At 35.0% G+C, this 22914-nt stretch overlaps 1 long non-coding RNA gene across 1 annotated transcript; it reads right to left on the bottom strand.

Annotated features, from left to right (window-relative positions):
* Positions 1-281: 281 nt before the first annotated feature.
* LOC128097201 (uncharacterized) lies at positions 282-4248 on the bottom strand. The gene is made up of 3 exons (XR_008213806.1): positions 3418-4248; positions 2636-2699; positions 282-1879 (listed from the first exon to the last, which is right to left on the bottom strand). It is a non-coding gene; the product is annotated as an uncharacterized LOC128097201 (long non-coding RNA).
* Between the last annotated feature and the right edge of the window lie 18666 nt (positions 4249-22914).

Below are 22914 nucleotides of genomic sequence, written 5' to 3'. Positions count from 1 at the left end.
TTGATACCCAGTTTTATTAGTGTTCATATATTTTAGATATTATCCCTCTATCATGTGCTCTTGGTAAAAAATATTTTCCCATTCTGTAGCCTATTGTCTTAATGATGGTAACCTGTACCATACAGAAGCTTTTCAGTTTCATAAGGTCTCATTTATTAATTGCTGAACTTAGTACCTAGGCTATTGGTGTTTTGTTCAGAAAGTAATTTACTGTGCCAATACATTCAAGTTAGGGTTTGTAAGAGCCTTTATTTTATTATTTATTTTTTATGTTTATTGAAAATAGATTCTTCCTTAATACAATACATTCCAAGCATAGTTTCCCTTCCCTCCATTCCTTCCAGCTTCCCCTGCCACTTCCCCTCTGTTCAAGATCCACTCCCCCTATGTTTCCTCTTCAGAAAAGAGCAGATCTCCAAGAGGTGACATCCAACGAGAACAAAGCAAGATACAGTAAGGCAAGGCAAAAGCCCTCATACTGAGACTGGACAAGGCAACCCAACAGGAAGAAGAGTCCCAAGAGCAGGCAAAAGAGTCAGAGATATACTCACTACCATTGTTAGGAGTCCCACAAATACACCAAGCTAACAGTCATAACATATATTCAGAGGACCTGGTGTAGACCCATGCAGACCCCATGCTTGCTGGTTCAGTCTCTGTGAACTCATGCGAGCCCTGCTTAGTTGATTCGGTGGCCCTTGTTCTCCTGTGTCCTCCATGCCCTCTGACTCCTACAATCTTTCCTCCCCCTCTTCTTCAGGCTTTCCTGTAGTGGTATTGTGTTCCCCAAAATATTGTGCACGCTAATAAACTAGTCTGGGGTCATGGAACAGAACAGCCACAATATTAAACATAGAGTATAGGTAGTGGTAGCACACGCCTATTAATCCTAGCATTTCAGAGGCAGAAATCCCTCTGGATCTCTGTGAGTTCAAGGCCACATTGGAAACAGCCAGGCATGGGGACTCACACCTTTAATCCCAGGAAGTGAGCCTTTGATCCCAGGGAGTGACGGCAGAAAGCAGAAAGATATATAAGGCATGAAGACCAGAAACTAGAGGCATTTGACTGGTTATGCTTTTAGGCTTTCGAGCAACAGTTCAGCTGAGATTCATTTTGGATAAGGACTGAGAGGCTTCCAGTCTGAGGAAACAGGATCAGCTGAGGAATTGGCAAGGTGAGGTAACTGTGGCTTGTTCTGCTTCTCTGATCTTCCAGCATTCACCCCAATACCTGGCTCCAGGTTTGTTTTTATTAATAAGACAATTTAAGATTCCTGCTACACTTCCCTGATCTCCAAGGGGAGGAAATGGGTAGAAATCTCCAATTTAGACTCTCTCTATATAATATGTGGCTGTGAGTCTCTGCATATGTTCCCATCTGCTGTTGAATGAAGCCTCTCTGACAATGACTGGACAAGGCACAGATCTATTAATACAGCAGAATATCATTAGGAATCACTTCATTGATTTTGTTTTTTGCCAGTCATCATGTTTGGTTCTACCTTCAGTCTCTGGGCTATCCAGTATTTTATTCCCTCTATTTTCAGAAGTTGTCTTAGTTACGTACCATGTTTTACATTTTAATGAAGGTAACTTATTAAAACCACCACTAAGCATGAGTTTTAAAGCAATTATATTAAACTCAGCGTGATTTTTAAAATTAGCTGATTCTGAGACTTTTCTTTGTCAGATCATTAGTAACAATTTTTGCCCAGGACATGTGGCCTCTATAACTAGCCATAGACAGCACTGAGCCTGTTTGAAGAGAAAAACAAATCATGAGTTGTGTCATTTCAGGCTGGCTTTGTCCAACTTGTGTCTCCAAATCTATCTTCATATTAGTGGTGGATTTTTTTCAGGACAGAATATTCACAGAGCTAAAAAGGAAAATATCAAAAACAAAATATGGTGAATAACAGGTTACTCAGAAAACAGAGACCACTCCTTCTAAATTTTGTGACATCCTTCAAATGTAGGAAACTAAGCAGAAAAAAATGGAAAATATTGGTGAGAAAATAGGGAAAATAATTGCTAGTCTCCATGGCATACAAAGATTCCTGTTCTCCCTTCAGATCACTCTAATTGTGATGAAAATAGAATACATTTGTGATCATTGTAGAATTAGGGACTGTAGCAAAGAAAGCAACTGTAATGATTAGATAGTATATATGTAAGATTCATGAAAAATATATACGTAAGTAGAATGTGAATGAAAAACATTTTATTACACAGATACATCAGAATATTATAGTTCTCACCATTCAGAGAAAAAAAAAGTTTCTTATTTGCAAGACCAGTAGACATAGAATCAAGTAGTCTTTGGTGATAAGCACAATATGACTATGGAGATGTTGCCTGATATCTCTGTGCCTCATTTTCTTCAATATGCAAGATGGACATAACATAGTACCTTCACCATATGCCAGGTCACTTTTTCACATTAAATATAACAATCTGTGAAAAGCAACACCAGCCACATAGGACCCTTCAAATGAACACTAAGGGCCGGTTTATGATGTTAACACCATAGCTGTTACCACACACTCAGAAGCTACCATTCCTCCTAAAGTGAAGCATAATAGTTAATTACCAGTGTCAACATGATTAGATTTGGAATCATCTAGGATACATACCTCTGAGCTTGTCTTCATGGTTTGCTGTTTGTGGGCTGCTCCATGTGTGGAATGGGTTCCCTGACTGAATCAAAACAGAATAAGGAGAAATGCAGCTGAGCACATTCATTATTTCCTTTTCCTCACCGTGGATGCAATATAACCGGGTATCTCACACTCACACCAAAAGACATTCCTCATCATAGATGACTGTACCTTCAACTAGACTCTCCTTAGTTGCTTTGGGCAGGTGTCTTCTTATAGCAATGACAAAAGTAACTCATACAGTAAGAAATCTCCCAAGTAGGCATGCATAATCAAATAAATAAGTGAACTTACCTGATTAGTGCTACTTATAATCATTCAAGTTCAGGTGTACACCAAGGAAATAGGGGACATTAAGTCTTTGGGGAAACCTAATATACTTTAATATATTTTTAATATTTTTAGATTATTATATAATTACATCATTTCCCTCTTCTTTCTTCCTCCCAAGCCCTCCTATATACCCACCTTGCTCTTTCAAATTCATGGCTTCTTTTTTCATTAATTGTGATTTCATACATACATGTATATTATAATTTAAGTGATTCTCTGACAAGAGCCCTATGAGTAAGTCACTGAAACAGTTGTCCTAATGTGTTTTCTGTGCAATCTACAAGAATTGTTTATGGAAAATCAGTCAAATATAAGTTAATTGACTCAGTGATCATAAACAGATAATAATAGAATAATCTAACAAGTATGTTTGTGTTTTGTTGCTTGGATATGGAAGAGTCTATGTGATATTACAGCACACTCACCTGGTGGCAAGAAGTTATATGCAGAAGTCTTGAGGTGTGGCACTGACCCAGTGAGTTGAGAAAACAAGAATGACATGCAGCCTAGAATAAGGCACAATGAAAAATATCTAGAGTATTAAAAATAAAAAAGACAGTTGAAAATATATATTCTTATATTTAATTTTTCCATTCCTTAAACAAACTGCCATAGGTTTATAAAATACTTTGATATATTTTGAAATGTGGTTTATTTATTCTTTTCTATTCACTCTCATAACTGAGAAACATCTCTAGTTTAATGATGAGATCTCCTCTTTCCCATACTTTCCCCTCAGATTTGCATTTATCATCATAAAACCACAAGAAGGTTTTCTGTATTTCTTCATCATCTCAAAGGGAAATTACATTATTGAAAATAATATATCCAAAAAGAAAGTTTAAATAAATACATTACCTAAGACAATTGCTCAGAGCTTATCCCAATATTCCCTTGGTGTGTTTTTCTATATCTGTCCTCTACATTTCTTTGAGTCAAATGAGAATAGAATTGTACAGTAAATAAACACTTTACCAAACATATTGTATTAATCAGAGTTTTCAAAGATAAGTTACCAATAAGACATACATTAGGGTGGCTATGATAAGGTATTTACTTTAAGGTGTTAGTCTACACAATTGTAAAAAGAAAGGTGATATTTATGGATTAGCTTTGTAGAGTGGAAACTGAGGCAGGATTTTGTTGTTACAGTCTCCATCAGAATTGATTTCTCCCTTGAAAACCTTAATTGCTCTTAAAACTTTCAACTGGTTGGATAAGACCCATCCATATTGTCAAGCATGATGTCTTTTACTTAACACCAAATAAATACACACTCTAAATATGTTTACAAAATACCTTCTCATGGCAGAATCCATAAATTGACCAAACACTGGATACTATAGGCTAGCCAAAATTACTCAGTTTTTTAGATTTATTTATTTATTCATTTATTTATTTACCCACACACATGCAAGTATCACAGGATGTATGTGGAGGTCAGAGTTCAATTTGAAAAAAAAATCATTTTTTTCCTTCTGCTATGTGGGTCCCAGTGGTCAAACTCAAGTCATCTGGGTTGGCAGCAAGTGCCATTACCTATCCTTGACTTGAGAAACTTCATCATCACACTTATACGTGGTGTTTTAGAATGAAATTGATATAATCCACTTTGAGTATTATATCACTTTAGCTTAGATTGTGATTGTTATCTTAAAGATGGAAAAATCATTTATTCTTCATGCTATATGTATTTTCTTGAGCTACTATGGATTTTTTAAAATTATCTTAACTTTTGGATGCAATTTGTTGTATCAACTTCACTCTGAAACATTACAAGCTTGATGGCTGAAGGGAAAAAGAGATGGTAAATCCCAAACTGGCTTTAAAGTTGTCATGTTCTGATAGTGATTTCTCTATACCACACCTCAGAATTCCATGGCAGGACTGTAGGGAGAATGGTATTTTAAATGTATAAATATATAAATATCCCACATAAGCATATATATATATATATATATATTTGAAAATCTGTTCCCAAGTTGGTGGTTCTAATTGGAACATTGGAAAGGCTTGGAACCATCAGGAGATTGGGCCTTGTGGGAGGAAGCACATCAATGGGGGCTGGCTTTGATGCATCAGCGCCTCATTCAATTTCCTTCTCTCTTTCTGCTTCTCGATTGTGGCTGAAATGTGATAGTTCAGCTTCCTGCTCCTGCTGCCTTACCTTCTCCTCCATCTGGACATCGACTCCTCCAAAACTATAAGCCAAAATAAATTGTTCTTTAATTTGTTTTGGGTCAAGATGTTTATCACAGTCACCAAACAGTAACAAATACAGAACATGCATTGTATCCCAACCAACCAGAGTACGGCAACTACATGGTCATGTCATCACCATGACAAACATACATAATAGTAACATAAAAATATGGAAGTAAATAATCTGAGGAATAAAATTTCTGTCATCAGAACAATTCTCACTATGTGTCAAAATGTTTCAAAAAGTTACTATAGTTTGAGACTTCTATACAATGTTATCTTTCAAATATTCACAGTGCAAACAAGGATTATGAAAAGTCATGTAACTTCAATGTTAATTTCAAAAAATTAATGGTATAAACATGTCTAGCAGTTTTAAATGGACTTTTTTACTTAATTGTTTATATGTTCTGACTAAATGAACTTAAAACATAAACATAAGGAAAATGTGCATTACTGAATGTTGACAAAATGCCTTAAAAAATGAAGGATGATTAGTATATAAAATAAAGACTAAAGTATTTTGGGGTATAACTTCATGTAAAACTTGGTGTTTCATGTACAAAAAAAAAACATGATATCTTTATGATAGGTAAGATCCTGCACCCCATGTATAACTCTGTAATTTTGAAAGTATGAGAATGTAGCAAGCACGGATAAAATAAGTCCAAACAATACTGTTTTAAGAGAGGTTTTACTATAGATACAGAGTTGACAATAATCAAAATGATTGACACAAAGGCTGATTCTCAAACACCTAGTGTGTATTCACAGATACATCCATTTTAGTCATTAAGCAATAATAGAAAGTCTACTAACAGCTTAAGAAAAGAAGATAGAAATGAATTAAGTGTTGTTCATTGATTTAGACTAATTTCTAGAAAGATAGATTTTAAAATAAGTTGGTGCTAGAGAAAATGCTAAGAAGTTAAGAGAACTTACTGCTCTTTCAGAGACCCTGTATCTGTCCCCAGCACCCATATGGAGGATCAAAACCATCATAGGTCTAGTTCCAGGTCAGCTGACGCTCTCTCCTGGCCTCCTTGGGTAACAGACATACATGTGGTGTACACACATACTACGTCTACCCTAATGGAGTGGTTAGCTTGTTTCTAGCATTTACCCAAAGAAATGGAAAGAAGTACCTAAGACCTCATTCAAAGGAATATTACTTTTTGTGAACCCAGCTCAACCCTCGGTCCACAGAAACTACTTAACCTACACATCATTTAAGAATACAGTCCCAAAGACCTACTCTGGATTTTCCCAGCTCCCTCTGACTCATGCATGGTGATCTATATTTACACTTTTGTAAATCCCGTTTCAATTACTTGATGATTTGCTTTCATGATTTCCAATACAGCTGTGTATGTGTGTGTGTGTGTGTGTGTGTGTGTGTGTGTGTGTGTGTGTGTGTATTTGATTTAAATGAGAAATAACAATCATTTGTTAGATGACAAGTCACATTTGAGGTCAGCCATCTTAACTGAAAAGTATCAGCATACAATGACATACAGTTATTACTAACAAAAGACTTGTTGGGTATATGTTTTACTCTCTGTATATGGAAATTCTGAGTGGTTTGAAGCTGTGGTCACTGCTCACAGGTACCAACTTTAGTTTCTACTATAACTTCTAAGATCTTCTTTGGTTGAATTTATTTGTAAATCCTATTCTCATTTTTTAGATAGTGTGGATGTGTGTGTGTGTGTGTGTGTGTGTGTGTGTGTGTGTGTGTGTGTCTTTGATAGGTCCTTTTAGCATCAAAAGATTCAAGTGCTGCTTAAAGATTCAAGGGCCTCACAAAAAGCCTAAAATTTACATTTTAACACACCTCACACATTTCTTAAAATAAATTGTAATGCAGAATACACTTTGAAGAAGAATGGAAAAATGAAATATTCAAACTTTCTAGTTCTGCAAAGAAATATAGCTATCTAAGGTGACTGAAATACAATATTAAGTATTCTGATGAGCTATAGGCAATCCACTTCACTGTTTTCCCTAGTATTTTTTTGATATATAGAAACTGTTCAATTTTTCTCAATAAATCCATCATCAAAGTATTTGTTGGGTCAATGAGATAATAATCAGACTGCAATAAATATTTTGTTTTCAGACATCATTTATAGTATACAAGGAGAGCACATAAAAGAAGTAAATTTATTGTTCAAAATTTAAAAGTCACATTAACTTTTCTATAAAGAAGATAATATGTGAATCTGTGGAGATTATTCTTTAAAAAATAAAAATCTCTATGTGTTCAAGTGTGCCTGACTAATACATTTTGGTCATTATGTGAATAGCTTTGGCTAGAGAAATCTTGGATGTTTTCTCAAGTCCTCACTAGTCACCATTCATGGTACTAGACATAACAGTTACAGGAATATATTCCCTATGCATTCTTGTGGATTTATCATACTTCCAAATATTCATGTCAGCCCCTGGATATGAATTTATTAAATTCCTTGACCACTTTTCCATTTATAAAATACCAAGTTTGGGCCTAGAAGTGATGTTCAAATTTTCTCCGCAAAGACAAACTAAACATGGTAGGGGCTTGTAAATAATTTTTTAACTGAATCAATCAGGAATTAGAAATATAAGCAAAATGCATATCAAAAAAGCCTCTAAATTTGAACTTGTTTCTCTGTGTGTCTAAATTCATTTTTATAGAATTTTCCTAATCCTTTCCCTTATTCAAAATTTATTTTAAAAACACTACAGGAACCATTATACCCAGCAGTGGATATTTCTCTTAACCTACCTACAACTTTAACTCTGTGCCAACTCCAGGTTGTGTAACATTTTGACTGTGTTCTGACAAAAAAGCTTGCTTGGAGTCAGAGGGCAGAGCAAGCCACTAGCTGACCTAAACTAACCATAGAGGTTTGGAGGACTGGAGACAGAGAGGAGACAGGAAGTAGTAATGCAGGGCAGTAAGAGGATCCCAGCCCTTTTGAACAGAGTAAAAGAAGAGGTAGGAGGTGACTAATTGCTGCTTCCCACTTCTCTGATCTTTCAGCTTCTTATCCTGATATGTGATTCCCTATTATTCTTTTATTAAGAAATTTTTTATTCATTTTACATACCAATCACAGATCACCTTCCCTCCTCTCACCCCTCCAGTCTTCCCCTCCTACAAGAAGGTAAGGCCTCCCATGGGGAGTCAACAGAGCCTGGTTCATTCAGTAGAAGCAAGTCCAAGCCCCTTCTCCTGCCTCAAGGCTGTGCAAGGTATCCCACCACAGGTAGTGGGCTCCAAAAAGCCAGCTCATGTACCATGGATGGATCCTGATCCTACTGCTAGGGAGCCCCTTAAGCAGACCAAGATACACAACTGTCTTGCTCATGTGGAGGGCCTAGTCCAATCTTGTGGAGGCTCCACAGATGTTGATCTAAATTTCATGAGTTCCCACAGTTTGGTTTGGCTGTCTCTGTAGTTTTTCCCCATCATGATGTTGATATCCCTAGCTCATAGAATCCCTCTTCATTCTCTTTGACTGGACTCCTGGAGCTCATCCTGGTGCTTGGCTGTGGATCTCTGCATCTGCTTCCATCAGTTACTGGATGAAGGCTCTATGATGACAGTTATGGTATTCACTGATCTAATTACTGGGGTAAGCCAGTTCAGGCACCCTCTCCACTATTGCTTGAATCCTGATTTTTTTTTGTTGATAAAGATTAATTAGATTAACAATTCATCTGACACCCAATGTGGGGCATGAACCCATGACCCTGAGATCAATGCCCAGATTCCCAAGAGGTGGGACGGCAGTTTCTGGTCTTTCAGTGGGATATGGATATTTGTCATCATTTAGGGGTGTTGGTTACAAGTTGATATTGGTAATGGTCAGGAAAAAAGCTGAACATATGAGATTAGATTCAGGGATCTTGTTCTGAAAAAAAGGGGGCATAGAGATAGGATAAAAGGGTAGATTATTGGATCTACTTTTAAACTAAAAAGTAGTTTACATTGGTACGGATTTTTGTATATTGATACAAATTTGAGTTTTTTCTTGTTATACTTCATATATGTTTCAACACTTGCTTAAGATATTTTTGTATATTGATACAAATTTAAGGTTATTTTTGCTAGAATCTACTGTACATATGTTTCTACTCTTGTTCAAGGTATTGTACCTATACAGCTCATTTAACAATGTAATATAAATTTCTAGTCCTTGAAAGTTATTATTACAAACTATGTAGGATAATAAAGAAATTCAGGTTAGTAGTTAGTCACTTATTACAATCAAACTTGTGGTCATGTTTGGCATGTTTTCAAGGTCAAACAAAGGTATATTTTAGATAGACAGGTGGTCTTCAAATACTTCCAGAGATCTATAGAATATGGCATTTAAGATATTTTAATAATATATTTTTATGACAATGAGACATGTCTGCTTCTGGCAGCACCAATCTGCTTCAGAGACGATAGGCATCAAAGAAACTCCACAGGAAATTTACCTTCTTTGTGGCAAAAGTTAGACACTGGGAAAGAAACTGCCCTTATCCTGACTGCTGACAGTACTCTGTGCAAATTGGACAAGCAGGACACAAAAGAAAGTGACTGCTGAACTTTGTCAAGACAAGGCGGGACAGTCCTTCAAAAATCCTGCTTCTCAAAAAACTATGTCAGATATTCTATGCCTGTAGGCTGAAGATGAATGCCCCAACATTGCAGAGGAACCTTCGATGACTGTCCAGACAGCCAGCTGTTTCTGTCATTTCTTAGTTTTCAAAGTTGTTTGCTGTGCACTTCCTATTTACTTGGGTAATATTATATCCTTCTCAGTTCTCTGGTGGAGTTGAAGACTAAAAACTTAAAGTTTTCCTTGTTATCAAATTCAAAAAAGAGATTCACAAAAGAGGTGTAAAGTGTATAAGATTGAGAGACATAAAAAGATAGTTTTGGGTTGGTAATACAAGTTAGGATAAAAAGCAAATTAGGTGCAACACTTTGGACACACCAAGATAGGACAGATAGATAATGGAGTATATTCCCTGAATTTGTCAAGTACAAATGATCTGAATATTGTTGATGTAATTCTTGCCTGTATATGTTTGTATATAGCTATTGTATTTAGTTTTACTATGTTATTTAAAACCTTTGTTTTTTATTTATACAAAAGGGGGAAATGTTGTATGATATTTTGATTATATTCTGACAAATAAAGCTTGCTTGGGGTCTGAGGGCAGAGCTAGCCACTAGCTGATCAAAATTAACCATAGAGGTTTGGAGGACTGCAGACAGAGAGGAGACAAAAAGTAGTAAGGTGGGATGGAGAGAGGATCTCAGCCCTTTTGGATGGAGGAACAAAAGTAGGAGGTGACTGGTAACTGCTCCCTGCTTCTCAGAAATTTCAGGGTCTTACCCTGGCATCTGACTCTCAATTTTTTATTGACAAAGATTAATTAGATTAATGCTTCACTTCAGCATGTTCCACCCTCTCTACACTTACAAGTATTAAATTGAGTAGTTTGTAGGTCTTTACTAACATCTCACAGTACAGTGTCTTTTCATATTATCTTGCTCATAAGTCTTGACATCAATTACTGCAATTAAATAGGTACAATAAAGGTTGAAGCAATGAGCAGCTTATTTAATAAAATCTTTGTAAAATTCTTAGGAAAAAACATTCAACACAGAAACTCTGCTGTCCCAGGAGAATATCACAAGAATCATTGTCTCTTAACAGGGTTCATTAGAAAGTGCCAGAAGTGATTTGTTCTAAGAAGTTAAATAAACTATATTTGAAAACACAAAGTGCAAAATAGATTGTTAAGAAATTACAGCCAAAACATGAATATTCTAAATGTCAGTCCCTTGAGAAAAGAATTTCAATATTTTTGCCTTTAAGGTTTTTATTTGGAAAAAAAATATGATTGTCAATCAAAAGAAAATGCCTGAAGGAACCAGGCCAATTGAGATGAACTGGTATTTTTCTTGCTACATGTTTGCTTCACTGAAATTGCCAAAAATAAAAGGAAGCCTCTGAGCTGGCTCAGGTTCCTGTGGTATCTACATCATACTGTCAACACTTCAGAGATCTTTAGGATAATATTTAGTTTCTGCCAAACCTAACTTGCCATTATTCTCCAGGCACATTCTTAAGATGTGTGAGTCTGATTCCCCATGTTCGTGTAGGCTCATCTGCACATCAATGGTTAACTATAACCCATAACACTCATAAGCAAAGCAGTTCTTTGCAATAAATTAGAAGGCTATAAAGAAAATAGCACAATTGAGTTCAGTGCGAAGATAGCACTCGACCACTCAGGGTCAAGGGAAGGAAGATCTCGTGTCTGTGATGTATCTTGTTTGTTGTGTCAATGGGAAGATGAAGTGGACAATGACCAGATGTCAGAATCAGAAGTTATCCTGATAAGATCAATAGTAGTATACAAAGCAAAACCACATAGTTGGGTAGAAAATTAAATCTAAATGAGAACATTCTTTGCATTAATGTGTACTGTGTAATCATTTTATATTGTCTTCTCTCCAAGATGACTGATTTCGCAGATCTTAAAAGAAAAACCCTGAAGAAAGGCAAATAAACAGCCATTGCTTGAGGGGCTTTTTGTTTGTTTGTTTGTTTGTTTGTTTCAAACTTTAATTCTTTTTAAAGCATTTTAATAATAATATAATTACGACACTTTCCTCCTTTCCTTCCTCCACCCCCTTCCAAGATCCCTCCCTCCACTACCTTCCATACTCCCCACTTTCAAACTGATAGCTTCATTTATTATTATTATTATTATTATTATTATTATTATTATTATTATTATTATTGGGGGTGTGCTCATGCATGTGTGTGTGTGTGTGTGTGTGTGTGTGTGCATTAGTTCCATATCTTGAGTTTTAAAAACCAAATCAGATCAAAAATCAGGATATGATTCTATTAGGAACAAATGATGAACAGATTGATGGTTATATATAATAATTCAATTAGATGAACAAAAATAATCTGAAATATAATTCACTAAAAATAAATAGCTTATAAAATATGGAAATAATGATAATATAAGAATTTTATCTTTATGACCAATGAACTTAAGACCATCATTTGCCATAGAATCTCAAAAGCAAACATCTACACAATTGATGGAAATCAGCATAGTTATAAGCTACGAAACTGCTAAGCTAAGGCCCACTTGCCAAAGAAGCTGAGAGCAGTTTGACAGTTACAAAATGCCTGGTCTAGAAGGTGGTTTAGAGAGTTCTCACTTTAACTGACTTCTTTCGGATGGACACACTACAACTGTGTAGAAAAGACTAATGATACAGTGTTCCCAAATTAAGTGAAATTTCCACAACTCTGTGATCATGTCCAAAGTCACTTGGTGTATTTTAAACATGATCATATGACTTCATCCAAGACACACAAAAAAAGAGGATAGATGCTTATTGAAAATACACTGTACAGAAAAGGCACAAGGAAAGCAATCTAGTGTTATTAATAAGCTAAATTTGATTTAAATGGCAGTCCCTGATTGTAGCGGCTTCCAAATCAAATCAATAAAAAGTATTCTGGTGCAATAACTCTACATAGAGATGCAAAATTAAATCTCCTTCTTCACATTTATGCAAAACACAAGTTGTGAGAATTTGCCTGTATTGGAATTTAATTATTTATTTCAATAAATATATATATTTTTAAAAATGAGGCTTTAGGCAGCATCAGATTTCTCCCCATGCAAATAGCAATTGCTCTTGGGGGAGTGCACAGCTTGATTATTGTTTCTTTGTAATAAAAAGAAAATCTCAAAGAATAACTTCAATTTTTTTAGCCGAAGATAACACATCAAGCACAAAAATACTCTGTAGATATTATAGTTCATATTGCAGGTTTAACAAATTCTTGCTGCTGATGAACAAAATTATCTTATAAAAGTTTTATTAAAATGAGCTTTTTCACGTATTAAAGGAGTGATTAGAATTCTTTCTCAGGGTCATTGTGAAGCTCAAATATTATATATTATTACCTTCTTATGACTTTAGTTTTTATGGCAAACACAAAATAAAACTGAACATTTTCCATTATATTAAACATTAAATAGCACATGATCTGATAATATAACTTCTGATTAGATGGAAATAATTTGCATAAACTGTAAAGTTACTGTTTAGAAAAGATAGGTTAGGTTTTAAATGGTAATGATAATTCAGTTTTAAAGCCTGCATCAGGGGATGTTAAACTTAAATTCCCTCAAAATACAAACAGGTAAATTAATGAATAAACACTACAAATAGAAAACAACTGGGATTCATGTATGCAGCTGCCCAGTTGCCCATAACATTGTTTCCTTGTAGTCATCTAGAAACTCTAGTTCTTACAATGTTCCCTCTCCCTCTTCTTCACTGATTCCTGAGCCTTGAGATCATATAGATGTGCCATTTGGAGCTAAGCACTCCCCACTCTCTTACTCTCTGCGTGATGACCAGTTATGAATCATGTTAATTATCATCTAATGAAAGAGGAAGTTTCTGATGAGGGTTGGGAGATGGGCTAATCTATCAATACATAATTACATCATTGAGAGTTTGATTAATACTATATCCATTTAGCAAAATAATAACAGTAGGCTCTCTCCTAGGGTCTATGACCTATCTAGCCAGAAATGGCTTCCATCTTGTGGAACAGACCTTATATCCAATCAGAAACTGTTTGAGCAGCACAGACAGGACTGGATAGACTTTAGAAAACTTAAAAGATAAGAAAGTGGGTGATTAGGGAGGTTGAGGTAGATATGGGAGGAGTTGAGGGTGGTGTGACCAAAATACATTATATATAAAAAAAAAAAACCCTCAAACAATAAATTAAAATGTTAGTTTAAAAATGTAACACACACAAATAAAGCAACTGGGATAATATAATTGATTAATGATGGAGGACAAAAAAAGACTATGGGATTAAGAGTATCTTTAAATTATTATTTCATTATACTTACCTTGAAATTATGTGCACCATCCAAATCAGAAGCAACACTACTGTCTTAAGAGGGACTAGACAGACAACACTACCCTGGCAGCCTCAAGGATCAAATCATCAGCCCTCATAACAACTATTTTGAACTAATATTATTTCTTTCAGATTTGGGAGGAAAACATATCTAGCCAGAGAAACAAAAAGGGGAAAAAAAAAGACAGTGAATAGACCATTAAAACACGTGTTGAGGAACACTCACCAGTCTACCTAAATTCTGACCATGAGTAGAAAGGAAGATACATCTATAGAAAGCTCCACATGGATCTGGGGGTTCAAAGAGCAGCTCTCCTGACATCTATCAGTAATTATGTTGCTGAAAATATAAGTCACATCAAAACAAACCTCATGCTGACTGACAAGAAACAAAGCAGAATTCTCAGGTTCTTATAATTTAGCAGTTGCATCAGAAGCAATCCAAAAAGCAAGTGCCCCACTCTTCCAAAGACCTAGAACTCTCTGAGTTGATGGGCTTAAACAAGTGGGTGATGGTTCCTTTTTATGGTAACATGCCGAATGTGGAACTTTGAAATAGAAGTCATAGGGGAATAAAAAGGATTTACTGAATTTTCACTCCTCTTACTTAAGGCTGCCTATGTACATTCTAGAGGCATTACCTAACTTTGTAAATAACTAAGGTACCACAGGTCATTATCCATATAGAAAATAAAGCCACAACTTAACATGTGTACTTAAACATAAATTATAAAAATGACAGTAATCATTCTCATGACCACTCAAAATCCAAAGAAAAGTGCTCCATACTGATATTCTTCTATGAAGTCAATGACAAAAGATTATCTATTTTAGTGTATGTATATTGCATACACACTATGTTAGTTTGTATAACAATCTTTGACGCTCCCGCTGAAAACAAATTCATATAAAATTAATTTTGGCCGGGCGGTGGTGGCGCACACCTTTAATCCCAGCACTCGGGAGGCAGAGCCAGGTGGATCTCTGTGAGTTTGAGGCCAGCCTGGGCTACAGAGTGAGTTCCAGGACAGGCGCAAAGCTACACAGAGAAACCCTGTCTTGAAAAAACAAAAAAAAAATTAATTTTGATTTAATTACTCTAAACTTATCTGAGAATACATAGTCTAAAAGAAAAAAAAAAGATTATACCAGAAAGCTTTTATTTTCACTATTGTTAATTAATTGTGTATAGCTAAAGTTTTCCTGGTCCCACCTGGCTCCCACAGGTCCCGAGGTCCTGCAGCCCTTCAGACCCAAATGAATATACAGAGGCTTATATTAATTATAACTGCTTGATAATTAGCTCAGGCTTATTACTGACTAGCTCTTAGACCTAAATTAATCCATAATTCTTGTCTATGTTTAGCCATGTGGCTTGATACCTTTTCTCAGTTCTGCCTTGTCATCTTGCTTCCTCTGTGTCTGGCTGGCAACTCCTGACTCTGCCTTCCTCTTCCCAGAATTCTCCTTGTCTCTCACCCCACCTATACTTTCTGCCTGGCTTATAGCCAATCAGCATTTTATTTATCAACCAATCAGAGCAACACATATTCACACATACAGAATGACATCCCACAGCAATTGTGTGTATTTTCATTGTGATGAATGTCTTCAAGAAAAAGTAAAATCAATACATACAAACAAATTCAACTTTTTGATCAATAATTTTTATGCAGATAATGAATCAAGTTGATTCCAACCTCCATTTCAGTTGTAGTCTAAAAGAGGAAGGTTAATGGTTGATAAAAGATTTATTTCACATGCACAATGAAAAAACTATTAATGAAAACAAAATTGACTTTTTAAATAAATTATATGTAAATATTTATATATCCAATAAAAGGTACTAATATATTCACATAAATAATGTTTTGATCTAAGAAATACAGTAAAAACTTATGAGGGAAACTAGAAGATAATTCTTTGCCAAATCATTTTATTCTGTGGTATCATATTCCATACAAAGACATTTAAAATATAGAAGTCTTAATTTTTAAGGTATAAGCATAAAATATTTAGTAAATGTATTACTTTAATTTTCTTACTATTCTCTGCTAAAAGGTAAAACAAATGTGAATATATTTAAACAGCTATTATGATTTGGACCATAATGTCTACTAAAGATTCATGTGTTGAAGACGTGGACCAAAATGGAGCTCCAGAGAAGTGATTGGAACATAACAACTTTGATCTCATCAACATATTAATCCATTGTCCATGATTTGATGTACAAATGAGAGATGATAGGAATTTAGGAGATAAAACTGAGTTGAAAGAAATTCATCCTTGGGGGCATGATTTGTGGACCAGTCCTACTCCATGCTTCTTCATCTCATGCTCTCTCACCAGGTTGTTGGTTGGCCATGTGCTTGTCACCATTATGCACTTCCTCAACACAAGTTCACAGGCACGAAGCCAGTAGTCACAGACTGAAGCCACTAAATGTGAGTCAAGATAAGCCAAGCCTCCATTAGTTTATATGATATGTATTGTCACAGCAATGAAAGATGACTATGCCAAGAAAAGACAGGTTAATATAAGTAAAATGCTTCACACATGTTCTGTACTTCTAAATTTTATTTAATTTGTCAAGTGTAAACTGTATATCTGGAGGAAGTTCAGTAAGAATTTCTCAACTATGTAATTATTTTCAGTAGAAGTCCAAACTATTTTGTGATTAAAATTATTTCTTAATTTTGTAGAAAATTGAAGCCAGTGTTTCATAGTGTTTTCCAGATTCTGATCAGTAAGAATCAGGAACTCTGGAATGGATATATGTATCATATGTATTAGTATATGGGATAGAATATATTTGACAGAATCAAAACATGATCATTTTACCAGTTGTTTCAGTAACATTATTAGGATCAACTTTCATTGGAACAGCTTGCATCATAGTTTCTCCTCCAAGCTAGCCACTGCTAATATTCAGGATACATAGACTTGCCAAGTATTAATCATGAGCCTCATCTGTGGTGATATTGTGTCCCCCAATATATTATGCACCTTAATAAACTTATCTGGGGTCAGAGAACAGAACAGTCACAATATTAAACATAGAGGTTAGGCAATAGTAGCACACACGCCTGTAATCCTAGCATTCCAGAGGCAGAGATCCATCTGGATTTCTGTGAGTTCAAAGCCACACTGGAAACAGCCAGGCATGGTGACACACACCTTTAATCCCAGGAAGTGATGGCAGGAGGCAGAAAGGTATATAAAGCCTGAGGACCAGGAACTAGAGCCTGTTTAAGCTTTTAGGCTTTTGAGCAGCAGTTCAGCTGAGATTCATTCCGGATGAGGACACAAAGGCTTCCAGTTTGAGGAAACAGGATCAGCTGAGGAATTGGCAAGGTGAGGTTAGCTGTGGCCTATTCTATCTCTCTGATCTTTCAGCATTCATCCCAATACCTGGCTCCGGGTTTGTTTTTATTAATAAGAACTTTTAAGATTCGTGCAACACTCATCCCTGAAACTTATACATAGACCAAGTCATAATCAATGATATGGTCTGAATATGGAGTAAAAATAAATTCGTACTAGAAAACTAAGGTAATGTCCCCTGAAAGCAGGTAATGGAGGTCGGACAAGATAAATTAGTGGTATCTCATTAAAGAAAACTCTCAGGACTTAGCATACAGGTATGGAGCAAAGAAGAACAGAATTATGAGAGGTGGCATCTCAACACTTGTATTCCTCTAGTGTAACACAAATCTTAAAGGGTCTTATTAATAAAATCAAACCTGGAGCCAGATATTTGGGTGCATGCTGAAAGATCAGAGAGACAGAACCAACTACAGCTAACCTCACCTCACCAAGTTCTCAGCTGATCCTGTTACTTCAGACTGGAAGCCTCCATGTCCTCATCCGAATGGATCTCAGCTGAACTGCTGCTCAAAAGCCTAAAAGCTTAACCAGGCTTCCACTGAGAAGTTAGCGAGGTGAGGTCAGCTGTGGTTTGTGTTCTGTCTCTCTGATCTTCCAGTATTCACCCCAATACCTGGCCCTGGGTTTGTTTTTATTAATAAGACCTTTTAAGATTTGTGTTACACTCTAGCATTCATAAGTTAAAATGTAATGTTAACATGATGGTATTAAAGGCAAATGCTTTGATGAGGTGGCTAGGTCATGAAGACTCACCTATATTATTTTACAGAATAAGGAAAAACAATTATTAAGATCAAATTCTTCTAATTTTTTATCTTAATAATTGTTTTTCCTTATTCTACTTTAAGTGCTCAGAAACCTGACTTTATTTTTTAAATGATACTTTGGATAATAGATGATGAAATAGGAAACTTGTTAACACAAGTTACTGCCCTGCCATTAATTAATAATCTACATATTTTCTTGACAAATATGTAAAACTTTTAGAGCTTTAAAAACTTATATGAGACAACTCAAAAGAGAAACACCAGCAAATTTGAGCATCAATTCAACTGTAAACTTCAAGAATCTAAAGCATGTCTTCTATGTAAGAAAGGATAAAATAATCCGATAAAAACAGATTGAGATTTCTAGAATGTGTCAAAAAAGAGCATAAGAAGGCAGAGAATATAAAGAAAAAGCCTAAAAGTAAATAGTAATAGTTATAAGTGCTGAAAATAGAGTAGTTAATAGGGAGGGTGTTTGAAAGAAAATGGTTCAGTACACATACGAAAAAAGAATAAATAAATGAAAGTTATCATAGAATGTTTTATACATAACTCACACTAATAATTGGGGTAATTGCAGAAAAACAAATAGATCAAAAACTAAAGAAAAATTGACACAAGAATATAATTCTGAAAGAAAATGTCAAGATATAAAGCTATTTGTGACAGGCACTCATAGTGAAAACTAGTTAAGTGGATATCTGCTTTGGAAAGTTACATTTTGAAGACAAAGAATCATAGGGACATCTCAGCACATGAAATGTGTCAACTGTGTCAAAAATTCAAATATTTTTATATGTACCCTTTTCGATATCTTCTACAATACAACAGAGAACATAATGCAAATGACTTTTACCAGGGGTTGAGGGTAAGAATTTCCATTTACTCACATAAGCATTCATGCAATGGTAACAGAAATGAATTCTCCAGTTCACTATGGTGTAATCTTTTAGTATACCATCCCATGATTCTACTTTCCTTTAAAAAGGAGAAAGAGAAACCTAAACACAGCAATAGCACAACTGATCATTGTAGAACACTCAAAGCTGCACTCCAGTTTATCAAATGTTATTGTGTTTGCTAATATGTTTAAGAAAAACTGAACAGGATAACAGATAGAGGGTACAATGTCCTCTAAATGTAAAAACAGAAGATCCCTATTTAAAAAGATTCTCGGGGCTGGAGAGATGGCTTAGTGGTTAAGAGCACTTGCTACTCTTGTAGAGGACCTGGGTTTGGTTCCCAGTACTCACATGGTAGTCCACAACCATCCATAAGTCTAGTTCAAGGGGGTCTTCTTTTGGTCCCCATGGGCATCAGTCATACACATCACATACATACACAGATGCAGGATAACACTCATAAACATTAATTTTTTAATTAAAAAAAGAATCTTACATCTGACATTCAGAAGAAAGACAATAATGTCTTATTTATTAGAAATCTTTCTAAAACAAATGCTGGAGAAAGAATAGATGTGATAGCCTAAATATGCTCACACAGCCCAAAGAAATCCACATATCAATTTGAGCATACCAAAACTAATGGAATAAAATGAAATCAATACTAACATGGAATGAAAGCAGTACCAATAAGTACATTCACACTTACAAGTACCTACTTTACAAAATCATAAAGTAATCATAATAAATAGCTTAATAATGTACCTTATGGCCTTCAAATAGGAAACAAGCCAATTCCTAAATCAGTATATGAAAAAGATAATCAACAACAGAGCAGAAATTAATGAAATTAAAATGAAAGCTACAAAGAATGAATGAAACAGTTGATTGCTTAAATATAACAAGAATGACAAACTCATCCAAGCTAAAAGAAAACAAGATCCAAATAGATAACAGTGGAATCAATAGGATACATTTTAATTATATTACACTAAATTGAAAAATCTAAACAACAGGATTAATTTCTACCTTCATATGACCCACTAAAACTAAACTCTGATGAGGTAAACAAATTAAATTCTAACAAGCAATGAGACTAGAGTAGTAATAATCCATCAACTAAAAGTGATCCAGGGTCAAAATGAGTTGTTGATGAATCCTAACAGACTTTTGGAGAAGAGCCAATAGAAATCCTTCCCAAATTATTTTATAAATCAGAAATAGAAAGAATGCTACCAGAGTTTTGTGTGAATCCAGTATTACCCTTTTATTAAATGCAGATAAAGACAAAACAAAACAAAGCAAAGTATAGAACTATCTCCTGATAAAAATAGATGCCAAAATATACAATAAAACATCATAAAAATATTTAAAAGCACATCCACAAACTATTAGCCATGATGAAATTGGCTTTATTCCCAAGATGCTGGGATGGTTCAACACACAGAGCTCAGCTAATCTAATACATCACAGAAAGAAATTCAAAAACAGAAACTACATTATCATCTCAATGGATGCAGAAAAGGCTTCAGACAAAGTTCATAGCCTTTCATGACAAAAAAATCTTTGAAGAAACCAAGATAAAATGCAAAAATCTCAGCATAATAAAGGGTATACATGACAAACCTATGGCCGCCATTCTACTAAAATCAGGACTAAGACAAGGATGTCTGTTCTCTCCATTCTTATTCAACACAGTGCCTGAAATATTACCTAGAACAGTAAAATAAGAGAAGAAAATAAAATGAATACAAAAAGGAAAGGAAGAAGTCAAAGTATTTCTATTTGTAGATATGTTTCCATCCTTAAAAGAGAGACCTTAAAGGTTCCACTAGGAAACTCACAGTTCTAATAAATACTCCCAAACAGTGGCAGGTTTCAAAGTCAAAATCAATAGCCTATGTATATACCAATAACAAACACATTGATAAATAATTCAGAGTGGAAAACTCATTCATAAAACCCCCAAAGCATAAAATAAAATGCAATAGAATAAAGTTGACCAAGGAAGTGAAAAACCTCTATAATTTAAACTTTAAAGCACTGAATAAAGTAGTTGATCATATTAGAAGTTGAAAAGACTGCCCATCTCCATAAATTAGAAAATTTAATATTATAAAATGATTAAATTCCAAAAAAGTCTACTTATTGATCAAATTCAATCTCCATAAAACCTTAAATGTCATTCCTCACAGAAATAATATTAAAACATATATGGATTCACAAAGGACCCAGGGAACCAAATCAATCCTGTGCAAAAGGAATAATTTTTTATGTATCAACATACCTGATTATAAGTTATCCTTCAGAGACACCATAACAAAAACATCATGGTTCTAGCAAAAAAACTGACATGAAGATCAATGGAGCAGAATAGGGTCTCAGACACAAAGCAACACAGCTTCAGGTGCCTGAAAATGACATAGATGATGAAAAATATATTTTGGAAAAATGACAGCATCTTCAATAAACAGTGTTGGCAAACATGGAAAACACTTGCAAATTTATCAAACAAGATCTGTGTCTCTCAAGTTGTATGAAAATCAACTCCATATGTATCTAAGACCATAAACACTGTAACTGGTAAAGAAAAAAGTAAGAAAAACATTTCAAGCCATCAGCATAGGCAAATGTTCTCTCTGGTCGCATAGAGAGCAGTGTCAATAATCAACAAATTGATTTCTCAAAAGTATAAAACTTGTCCAAAAAAAGTGGGGGGAACAACCAAGTGAAGAGAGAGCTGATAGAATGGGAGAAAATCTTTGCTAGCTATGCATTTAACAGAAAACAAATATTTATAATATGTAACAAACTCAAAAGAACTCAACATCAAAAAGTAAAACCCAAAGACCTCAATACAAATAGATCAATGGAATGATCAGAAGGTTGTCCAAAGGACAAACACAAATCATCAAAAAAACAATGCTCAACTTTTCTAACACCCAGAATAATGCAAATTAGGAAGATGAAAATTAAAACAAATTTGAAATTTCATCTCAACCCAGTCAGAAGTAACTAATATCAACAAAATGACTGACAAATGCTGTCAAGGATATGGGGGATGAGGAACCCTTATCCACTATTGGTAGGATTGCAAACTGGTGTAACAACTCTGAAATTAGTATGGAGAATACTCAAAAAAGCTAAAAATAAATCTACTATGTGGCTCAACTATCCCACTCCTTGTTATGTGCCCAAAGGACTCAACATCCTACTCCTCAGACACTTGATCAATTATGTTTATTGCTGCCCTTCTAATAGCCAGAAAATGGAAACAACTTAAATATCCTTCAACCAATGAATGGATAATGAAAATGTGGTGCATACAGACTATAGAATACTATTCAGTTGTAAAGAAAAAATTAATTCATGAACTTCACAGGTAAGTGGATAGAACTAGAAAATATTCTACATAATGCAGTAACCCAGGCCAAGAAAGATAAATAGTGCATGTTCTTCTCACCTACGGTTCTGACCTGCAAATCTCCAAATATGAATACATAACTTGGAATAACACAGAAAACAAAAAAAGCCAAAAGGAACCATGGCAGGGATGAGGGCATAAGGAGTACTAGAAAGGGCTAGCAGGATACAAATGATATAAAGGGGAAGTGGGGAAATGGGTTAGGGGAACGTCAATTGAGGATGATGGAGGGAGATTAATGAGAAGGAGGAATGTTCTCTGCAAGCTACCAAGG

This window comes from Peromyscus californicus, unplaced genomic scaffold (assembly GCF_007827085.1).
Source record: "Peromyscus californicus insignis strain IS unplaced genomic scaffold, ASM782708v3 Scaffold_5__1_contigs__length_169319896, whole genome shotgun sequence".
Taxonomy (NCBI): domain Eukaryota; kingdom Metazoa; phylum Chordata; class Mammalia; order Rodentia; family Cricetidae; genus Peromyscus; species Peromyscus californicus.
This window is presented reverse-complemented; position numbering and strand designations above follow the sequence as displayed.